Raw genomic sequence first — 11708 nt, 5'->3', positions numbered from 1 at the left:
CTTTTAAACCTAGTAATTTCACTTTGTAGGAATCTAAGAATATAAAGTAAAATATGGGGGGAATACCACAGGTACAAAATTTTTATCAGCAGTGAGGGAAAAACTGGAAACATTTCTAATGTCCAACTGTAGAAAAGATTTAAGAATATGGGTTTGAAGGACTACCATGTTGCTGTTAAAACAGAGAAAGAAAGATTATTATGGAGGCTATATATCAACCTGGAAAAAATTATGTATGTATATACCTAGATATTACAATGGAAAGTAAAAAGTAGGGTATAAAACTTCATGTAAATTCACAGCGGCATTGTGCACAATTGCCAAAAGGAGGAAGCAACCCAAATGTTCATTGGTGGATGAATAAACAAAATGTGATATTTGCATACAGTAGAATATTATTCAGCCTTAAAAACGAAGGAAGTTCTGACACATGCTACATGGATAAACCCTGAGGACATTATGCTAAGTTTAATAAGCCAGTCACGAGAAGACAAATATTGACTTCACTTATTTGAGCTAACTAGAGTAGTCAAATTCATAGAATCTGAAAGTAGAAAGGTGGTTTCCAGGGTCTGGAGGGAGAAGGAAGTGAGTTTTTGTTTTGTAAGCTGAAAAACGTCCAGAAGTTGGTTGGTTACTCAACAACGTGTATATTCTTTTTTTTTTTTTTTTTTTTTTTGCGGTACACGGGCCTCTCACTGTTGCATCGGCAGGCGGACTCTCAACCACTGCGCCACCAGGGAAGCCCCCAACGTGTATATTCTTAATGCTACTGAACTGTCACTTAAAATTGGCTAGGGTAATAAATTTTACGTTATGTATATTTTACTACAGTTAATGTTTTAAACTTTATGTGCGTTGTCATTATATATCTCTAAAGATTCCATACACATAAGACAAATACACCTAAGTTATATTAGTGGTTGTGCTAAATGGCAAAAATTAGAGGAGATTTTTTAATTTATTATCCAAATTATAGTGGAAAAATTTTGAAATAAAAAGTCACCAGTAAAAGTAAGAGCTTAGTCTGTGTGTAATTAGACTGGTAGACCCTGAGCCCCCAGGACTAATGATTTCTAGCCAGAGCAGCCTGTTGAGAACAGTCTAGAACTGAAATGGAACTTAGAGGCTCTTTGACAGTGGCTCTGTTATCACTCCAATTAAAGTGGCTGGAACACAGCATCCTCAGACAGAGAGCTTTTTTCTGAAGACCAAATCACACGTGTAACCTAACTATACTTACATTTGGCTTTGGCTGATGTGGCCTGCCAGAGTAGATGGTCCTGTGACTCTGACATGGAGGGTGCTTTTGTTTCTCCTTGTTTCCTCTTTCTCTTGCTGTACAAATATTTAACCATCAGTTCAGACTTCCTCTTATATCAAGAATATGTCAGCATTCCAGCCTCAGGCTGGAGAGGTCTGGTTCCTGTCACAGGCTTCTGAAAAGAAGGCCAGGGGATTTCTACTTTATGGCTATCATCTACATGGCACTGTGGGCCCTGTAAGAGGGATCTGTGTCTAAAAACCTGGGAATTGCTGTGTCTCGTAAACTGAGGAGAGAGCTTGTTTCAGATAAAGGGAAACAAGGTGCTTTAAAAAACAAACTCAAAATGAGCTGGAACTTCATTGAATGTATTGTAGAGCAGCGGTCCCCAACCTTTTTGGCACCAGGGACTGGTTTCATGGAAGACAATTTTTCCATGGACCAGGGGTGGGGTGGGAGGGGATGGTTCAGGCCGTAATGCCAGTGATGGGGAGCGATGGGGAGCCGCAGATGAAGCTTCGCTCGTTCGCCCACCGCTCCTGCTTTGTGGCCCGGTTCCTAACAGGCCGCAGACCGGTACCGGTCCACGGCCCAGCTGTTGGGGACCCCTGTTGTAGAGAACTGGTGGCAAACTCAGCAATAAGTAAGTAGACTGGAGATGGGGTACCAGCATCCTTTTACCTCCCCACCGGCAAACCAGCATCCTTTTACCCTCAGGGATCTTGAGGAAATATAGACTTGCTTATGGAGGCAGCAGACTCAGAAACATTTAAAGCCAAAGAAGATACAGAATCTGCCCCTGAGAAGCCGGCTTCCTTATCCCTAGAGCCAGGTCTCTTCAAACTCAGTCTGGATTTCCTTTGGCTAGGGCCACCAAGGGGAGCCTGCAGCTGTCCCATTACAATGTAGAACTTGGTAGGAGGATGCCCATGGTGGGTAGGACTTGCCCATGGGGGACTCTTCTGGCGTGGTTTCTCACCTGCTACCTCAGTCTTTTTCTTTGATTCTTCAGTACGGACCTAAGCCTCATGTCCACACGCCTGGCTATCTGGAACTCTCTACCTACTATCAACACTCCTTCAGCTTTTCTTCCCTGGTGAGGACTCTCCTTTCTAATTCTTTACTGCCTCTCATTATGTCATTTCAAAATCCTCCCTTAACTATCAAGTTTCAGCCTGGCCATCTTCCCCAGATCATCAGAGGGTACCATCTCTGCCTAGTTTGACTCAAGCCTGCTCTGCTCAGGACACACAGCCTCAGCTACATTTACCAGTCAGCGTCCCCACCTCCTTTCCTTTAGTGCCAATTGCAACTATGCAGGGGGGACAAAAGGATTATTATGGGATCATAATCATCTGTGTGCAATTTTTGAAACTTGTAAAGGACTATAGAATTTAAAGAATCTTTCATTCAATAAATAAAAATAGGGACTTCCCTGGTGGTCTAGTGGTTAAGACTCCAGGCTTCCAGTGCAGGGGGCCCAGGTTTGATCCCTGGTCAGGGAACTAGATCCCACTTTCCACAACGAAAAGCTCCCATGCCGGAACTAAAGATCCCACATGCCGCGATGAAGATCCCACCTGCTGCAACTAAGACCCCACGCAGCCAAATAAAGAAATAAATATTTTTAAAAAAGAAAGAAGGAAGGAAGGGAGGGAGGGAGGGAGAGGGAAAGAAAGAAGGAAAGGAAGGAAGGAAAGAAGGAAGGAAGGAAGGAAGAGAAAAGAAAGAAAAGAAAAGAAAATGTTAAAAAAAAAAAAAAAAGAAGAACTCCAAACAAAACAAACAAAAAAAACAAGACTGGCCAAGAGCCAGATGCAGAGATATAATATTTTATGGCACTTGTGACATTTTTCCTTGAATTAGAGTTATCTGCTTCTAGACTGTAAGCTACTCAAGAACAGGTTTTTATCTTAGTCATCTTTGTATTCCACACAGCACCTGGCATCTTGCCCAGTAGAGATGCTCTGTAACTATTTGTTACTGTTATTGATGATGATAATGAACATTCTTGCCTCTCTAAGCATTAAGACTGGCTGAGGTATTGGAAGCCCCCCGGAAGGAGACTTGTACTTTCCCAGAGCCTCATTGCTTAAGAATGGGAATAAAGAAATTCAAACTTCCATTAGAAATTCAGCTCCCAAACCTACCCATCCCTGACTGTGTGAGCAGAATTCCACAGGCAGGACTGCGAGTTTTAAAATCCACCACTAACCCTTAGCATCTTAGCCTCAGTCATGGCTTCTTATTAACTTTAATTAATAGACTAGAATTGGAAAATCTACCATCCCACAAACCATTGATCAGACAGCCTGTGGAAATGTCCACGACTTTAGTGGGATATGAAAGGCCAATGGTAAATTCTCATAGGAACAAAGGCCATGGTTTCTATAAATATCTTTCTATAAATACCAGGAAGCAGAGAAGAAGCACCTGAATTAGCAGGGTTTGGGTCATGGTTCGGCCATTTACTAGTTGTGAGACTTTGGAGAAACCACCTAACTTTTCTGTGCCTCAACTTATAGAGTTTTAGTTAACTTTGCTAATTTATAGAGTTCCTGTGATGATTTAGTGAGAAAATTAACAACCAGCACTTAGAAGAATGCCTGTAACATCATAGCGCATAATATTACATCCTATGCGCTTATCAGAAAAACAGTAACACATTGACTCTGCTCTGGCTGAATTTCTCTAATTGTTGGGGAAATATCCAAACACTAAGTTCCCTAAAATAAATTGCTCTTCAAAATGTACTATCCACCATGAACTGCTTCAGAGCTGTTACGTCTTGCTAACCATGAGAATTTATGCACCTTGCTCAAGAAACACATGGGACATGCAATATTGTTCCTCTAATCCAAATTGGCCCCAGATTCTGTCTAACCAAAAAGATCTGCCTTCCTGTGGAGACTAATCTGACCTCGGTAAATCCTAGCTGACCTTTCTCTTACCAGTTAGACAATGTAGCATGTCATCCATGCTGTTTTACATATTCTCTCTGTCAAATCGTGTGTGTTAATCTCGTCTCTACAATTTAGCCTTTAGCTCCTTAGCAACATACTTTACAGTAATGTCACCTTTGCTTTAAAGATGTGACACAGGCCCAGAGACACTGTCTGCCTGAAGACACAGAGCTCGGCCCAATGTACTTACTACTTGAGAGCAAGAACATGCCCTCTAGTTCTTCTGAGGTTTTCCAGTGCCTAGCACGATGCTGAGTGCATTATCAGTGCTCATTCAAAATGCATTTCTTTCTTTTTATTTATTTATTTTCGGCTGTGTTGGGTCTTCATTGCTGCTCACAGGCGTTCTCTAGTTGTGGTGAGCGGGGGCTAATCTTTGTTGCGGTGCACAGGCTTCTCACTGTGGTGGCTTCTCTTGTTGTGGAGCACGGGCGCTAGGCGTGTGGACTTCAGTAGTTGCAGCACGCGGGCTCAGGAGTTGCAGCACGCAGGCTCTAGGGCACCAGGGCTTCAGTAGTTGTGGCACACGGGCTCAGTAGTTATGGCTCGTGGGCTCTAAAGCGCAGGCTTAGTAGTTGTGGTGCATGGGCTTAGTTGCTCCATGGCATGTAGAATCTTCCCGGACCAGGGCTTGAACCCATGTCCCCTGAGTTGGCAGGTGGATTCTTAACCACTGCGCCACCAGGGAAGTCCCAATATGTATTTCTTGATAAAAAATGTCACTCAAGCTTTCACTGCACCTTCGCAATGAGTACATCCTAAGTAACCAAGGAAATAAGGCCCTTTTCTGGCAATGGTCTGACTGATGTTGAGACGGTACAGGCACATTGCCATGACACCTTAAGGAAAGGTGGAAATGATCCAAATTAGAATAAATCCTTAGAACTTTTCCTGAGAATCCCAGATGTTCCAAGTCCAGCTTGTCCCCAGGTCATCTTTGCAACTAAATAGGGGGCTTCAGACACCAGGTCAGAGCTCAGGTCTTGGATTCTCATTTCAGATCATCAGAAGCCCCCACCTGTCTTCGAAATAATTTGGTCTTCTAAAGTTCCCCTACATGGGGATAGAACAGCCCATCTGTAACTAGCCTGCATCAGAGGGAATCTTCCAGACTTATCCTAATGTGTACACAGGTGACCGAACCAGAACTGGGCAGCTAAGGAGGCTATGGAGCAAAAAAAAGCATGGTCTCGGGCTTCCGTGGTGGCGCAGTGGTTGAGAGTCCGCCTGCCGATGCAGGGGACACAGGTTTGTGCCCCGGTCCGGGAAGATCCCACATGCCGCGGAGCGGCTGGGCCCGTGAGCCATGGCTGCTGAACCTGCGTGTCCGGAGCCTGTGCTCCACAACGGGAGAGGCCCCAACAGTGAGAGGCCCACGTACTGCAAAAAAAAAAAAAAAAAAGCATGGTCTAAAGTCTAGGTAGGTTCAATTGTCTTCCTAGTCCTGCTACTGCCTTGCTTCTGGAACTTGGGAAATCACTTTATTTCCCAGAGCTTTGGTTCCCTTATTTGTAAATTGGAGAGTTAGGTCTAGTTGATTCCCAAGGTCTATTCCAAGTCTAACAATCATAAACTAGTCTTAGAGGTAAAACAATGAGTTCTCATCGAATGTTGACCCTGTGTCATCCTTTACTACTTTCTTTGCCGCAAATTCCTTCCAGGTCTCTGCAATACAGAACTTTTCATTTGCCTGACCACATGCTTACTTTACCACTAGTTGAAACTGCTGCCTGTTAAAAAGAAAACTGTAACATTTTAAACAGAAGTACCTTAATATTTCTAATTTTATTTCTGATTAAAAGTGTAATGTAGGATCATACCAATAAAATGACAAATATAAAGAATGCAAAACATCCCATAACTCAGAGGTAGATACTGGTAACATCTATATATGTTTCTGTCCAATAATTTCTCTAAGGGTATATGTATACCTATAGATAATAGAGATTATACTGTGTATGACATTTTCTATAGAATTTCTACTCAATACTGTATTGTGAAAATTTTTTCCATGTTTGAGATATTTTTCTGTCTGTCCTAAAGTCTGAGTAATATTTCAACAAATAAATGCATCAGCATTTATCCAACTGATTCATTTTGTCTGGAACATTTGGGATGAGAAAGGGCTATCTTGATCTGGCAACAAAAGAAAGTCTTTGACAAAGGGCACCCAGAGTTTCAAGACACTTTTTCCCACTACCAGAGAATGATACAGCCAGCACCTGGTAAGGGAACTTCCAGCCATTGGCCTCTTCTTGGGTTTATATGCTTAAACATTGCACTGTTCACACTTAAGCAGTCATGTTCTAATCATAGGGGGCCCTCTGCTGTCCCCTTTCTTTCCACAACACATTAGTGACCCTAGTGACAATGAAAGTAACATGAAATAGAACAAGAGATCTCAGTTTTCAGGAGGTCAAAGTATAGTTTCCAGCCCATAGAGCTCACGCTGCATCTGATGGTAAAAATTAGAAAATACCCAACACAGAAAGAGAAATATATATATATATGAATTAATTAGCTCGCTCTCCCATCTCATGCTGAAATTTTTATGTTGATTATCTTACACTGGTTTATGCCTTGTTACATGGAAATGTACAGACCTAGTGATTTGATTTGCTGTGGTTTGTCTTCATAATGTTTTCCTTGATGAGGATTTTCCAGCAAATGAAGAAAGACAAATATTATATGGGAAAAATTAGGTCACTGGCATGAGCTTTTCTTCCCCTGCCCTTCTATAATTTTCTTCCTCTTAATCATTTGTGAAAAAGAGTAAGTGTTTGCATTCCTGTTTGCACTGTTGATTTCTGGAAGCCTTCTTTTAAATTCTTGAGAACTATGGCAAGAAATCTTCCCAAATGACATATGGAGACTCAGAGACAAAAGGAATTGGGGATTGGCTCCGGGTCACACTGTGCTTATGTGGACAGTCAACACTGAGACTGGGGCTGGTGACTCTGAGTCTCATGTTCCAACCACATTCCCTGCTGCTGAGGCCAGCTGGTCTTGCATTCTTTGGGATAAAATAAGGATAGGATTTCAACAAATAATAAGAGGACAGTAACCAGTACACAATCTGATAGGGTGAGTGTTCCTTAGGAAAAACCCTCCATATAGAAGTATAAAATTAGTGGAGAACTGTTCATCCTTAGGAAAGGAGAACCCCATTTGCATTCATCTACTAGATATTCATTATGTATTATGTGCAAGTTACCTTGCTAAGTACTATAGACAGAAGACACAAGATAATTATAAGATATAGTCCCTGTTACTTCCCTGTTAGAGTAGTGGTTAGGAATCCACCTGCCAATGCAGGGTACACAGGTTCGAGCCCTGGCCCAAGAAGATCCCACATGCCACAGAGCAACTAAGCCCATGTGCCACAATTACTGAGCCTGCGTTCTAGAGCCCGCACGCTGCAACCACTGAACCCACGCACCGCAACTACTGAAGCCCACGCACCTAGAGCCCGTGCTCCACAACCAAAGAAGCCACTGCAATGAGAAGCCCGTGCACTGCAATGAGGAGTAGCCCCCTCTCGCCGCAACTATAGAAAGCCCATGCACAGCAACAAAGACGCAACACAGCCCAAAAAAAAAAGATATAGTCCCTGCTTAATACAATCTACTCAGGTAACTATGCCATTTATAAAGCTCTTAGAAAAGAGCCTGACACATAGTAATTAATATGTACATGATTGATCAAAGTATACAATAACAATGCTAGTTAAAACATATTTAGCCCTTGCTATTTGCCAAACACTTAGCAGTAATCTCTTTTAATGCTTATAACAAGCTTATAAAGAAGGCAGTATTATGATCCTCTGTTTGCAAATGCGACCTAGAGACAATAAACAAATAAATTTTTGTTCCAGATCATAGAACTAAGAAAACCAGGACTTCAACTAAGTTGTCTGGCTCCAGAGCCTCTTAAACATAATACTGTATTCTACCCCCTCCACCAGGTGATGCTCTCTGTGTGAGTGTATGAGACTGGACATTTAACATTCTAGAACAAAAAATTAGGCACCCCCCCACCACAAAGCCCCGCAATATCAATTATTTATATCACTGCACTGTCTTCTGATTATTAGCAGTGTACAAAAGTGTTGCAATTGGTCTATATCTGTTTTAGCTCTTTTCACTCACTATTATTTTATATAAATAGTTCTGTACACTTAAATTCCACTAGCTTATACATCATATGCATGCCAGTAGCCATTAAATATAGAATCCTTGTCTAGTTCATTATTGCTAGATATTTAGGTTGCTACTTCATTTTCACTATGATGAATAACCATATTGCCATAACAAGCTATAAACATATTCCTTTGGTTAATAAGCCCATTAGTGAGATTGCTCAAACAAATTATTGGATCAAACACTATGAACAGTGTTGTGATCCCCGACCCACAGCAGGTTGCTCTCCAGAAGGACTGGCCAGTTTACAAAGCCAGGAGAAACGTGTTGGTGCATCCCTTAGTCCCTAATCCTGCCAGTGCTTAAAAAAAGAATCACTGGGTTAGTTTTGCTAATTTAACAAATACGGTAGAACCTCACGCTGTTCCAGTTTGAATTTCTTCATTATTAGGGAAACTGTTCCATAATTTCCTACCTATATTTTTCTATGCGTAGAATATTTGTTTTACCCTTTGTCTTTCTTATAAATTAAGCAAATACTTTTTTTAAAACCATGAGGAACAGTGTATAAATATTAATCCTCTAAATAACTGAGAAATTCTCATATTCAGTTTCACTTGATTAATAGTTTTGAATTACCTCAACTCTATACAGATACCATCATAGGACCCTAAGACATTATAAAATAAAAATAACAGTAATTGTCTAAGAAGTTGGAGATGGTGCCAAGTAATAGCAGATATCTGACAGTACCATATAGAAACATGATTCTATAAATGGAAATACCACTTTTCCGATTACTCAATGATGCTCAGCTATTTTGTTTTCTTTAAGTTTCAGGCTCCTGTGAGAATCTGACAAAAACCTATGGGTCATCTCCATAAAAGATACCCATATGCATACATTTTGCACAAGGTCTCATAGATTTCCACGGGTCCCGAGTTAATGATTCCCGTTACAGCAGTGTTATCTCTATCATTTTTTTCTTCAAAATGTTTCTCCTAACTACCCTCTTCTCTACATCCCATTGCTGATCCCCTCGGTCTGTATCTGAGTTTACAGAGAGGAACGGCACGAGAAAAAAATATAAATGGACACTTACCGTTGCTCTCATTACAGTGATGAGATCCGTGATGGAGTTAGGGCCAGCGTGCCGTGGAGGTAGAGCCATCACTCTACTTGGAGTCATCACTGCTCACCCCAGACAATTACAATGCTTCCTAACTGGTTTCAATCTCTCCTTTGCCTTCTGCCCCAATTCAATTTTTTTTTTTTTTTCTTTTTGCGGTACGCTGGCCTCTCACTGCTGTGGCCTCTCCCGTTGCGGAGCACAGGCTCCGGACGCGCAGGCTCAGTGGCCATGGCTCACGGGCCCAGCCGCTCCACAGCACGTGGGATCTTCCCAGACCAGGGCACGAAGCCGTGTCCCCTGCATTGGCAAGGCAGATCCTCAACCACTGCGCCACCAGGGAAGCCCCCCAATTCACTTTTTGCTTAGCAGAACAAGATGACTTTTTAAAGCCTAACCAGATCACATTATCCCTTCGTAAAATTCTCTAATCACACTAAGAATAAAATTCAAACCCCTAGCCATAGCTTCCAAGGCTCTATCTGACCTGGCCCAGTCCTTCTCCTATTGTTCTCTGCTAAGCTGAATCCATCCTAGCCCCGCTTTCCTTTCACCTCAGGACTTTTCCACTTTTCTCTCTACCTGAATCACATGTCTCCTGGAGCTTCCATGACTTTCTTTCTCTCTTCATTTAGATCTCAGATGGCTGAGAGGTACATTCCCTAACCACACTTTCTAAAATCTTCTCTCCACTCTGATCATTTTTTTACCATTCACTCTGTTTTATAATTTTTCATCCCATTTGTCACTACCAGGCACTTTATTAATAAACCATTTGTTTTCTGACTTTTCCACTCTTATAAGCACCATGAGGACAAGGACTTTGTTTAGGTATTGGTGTATATCTAGGACTCACAACAGTACCCAGTGCACATAATAAGTTGCTCCAATATTTATTAAATAAATGTTGGGACTAATACTTTGTTTATGCACTACAGACCATAACTGATTCCTGCTCACAGAGTAAAAAGTTAAAGAAAACTTTTTTTTGCGGTACACGGGCCTCTCACTGTTGCGGCCTCTCCCGTTGCGGAGCACAGGCTCTGGACGCGCAGGCCCAGCAGCCATGGCCCACGGGCCCAGCCGCTCCGTGGCATGTGGGATCCTCCTGGACCGGGGCACGAACCCGCGTCCCCTTCATCGGCAGGCGGACCCCCAACCACTGCGCCACCAGGGAAGCCCCAAAGAAAACTTTTTAAAAAGTAAAAATCTTGAACTACTCCTAAAATAAAAGGATAAAAGGTGTGGTGATAGCTAACAGTCTGGTACTCATATCTGAAACTTACCTACTATTGGAAAAATTAGCATGAGAAGGCCAGATCTGAAATTTTTATAAAAAAGAAAGCTATCATACATTGTATTTGAAAAAAAAATCAGTACAAACACATATTAAAGGATTAAAACTACATAGAAAGGTTATTAGGTTAAAAGTAGAATTCACTCTCTTATTCATATTCATACATATATATATATATATACTTAAAATGTATACAAATTAACTATTCTACATACTATTTTGCAATTGCTTTTAAATTGCTTTTTTTTAAATTGCAATTCCTTTAGAAAACTTATCTTGGAGGTTTTTTAAAATTACATCACTTAAGGCTAAACTAATTCTTCAAAGGTTGAGGAATACATTTGACTAGATAGGCCATAACTTATGAATAGGCATTTAATTTAGATTATTTCTACAGTTTTTCTATTTCAAAAATGTTTCAATAAATATCTCTGTATATATACACATATAAATACAGATTAATATAGATCATATATATTATATATAATATATAATGTGATATCTAATTTAATTGAACATATTTGTCAGATATGCACATATATGTATATATGTAATTTTCCTGAGGATAAAGCAAGTTCCTAGGAATAAAATATTTGAATCTGATACCATCAAATTGCTCTTCTAGACACCAATTATGCTTTTAGCAATAAAATTTGAAAATTCTTTTTTTCTTATACTCTTGACAACTTTTTTTTTGGGGGGGGGTGAAGTAGAAAAGGATAGCTTTATTGCTTTACCAGGCAAAGGAGGACACAGCAGGCTCCTGCCTCGAAAAACTACGTGTCCCTACTCTTGACAACTTTGGACATTAGTTAAAAATTATAGTCATTCCCATGAATTAAAACAAAATGGCACCTCATATTATTTCCCCCTTTTTTTTAAAATTATAAGACATACTAAATGATGCTAAATCTCA

Source organism: Stenella coeruleoalba, assembly GCF_951394435.1.
Source record: "Stenella coeruleoalba genome assembly, chromosome: 7".
Lineage (NCBI taxonomy): Eukaryota > Metazoa > Chordata > Mammalia > Artiodactyla > Delphinidae > Stenella > Stenella coeruleoalba.
This window is presented reverse-complemented; position numbering follows the sequence as displayed.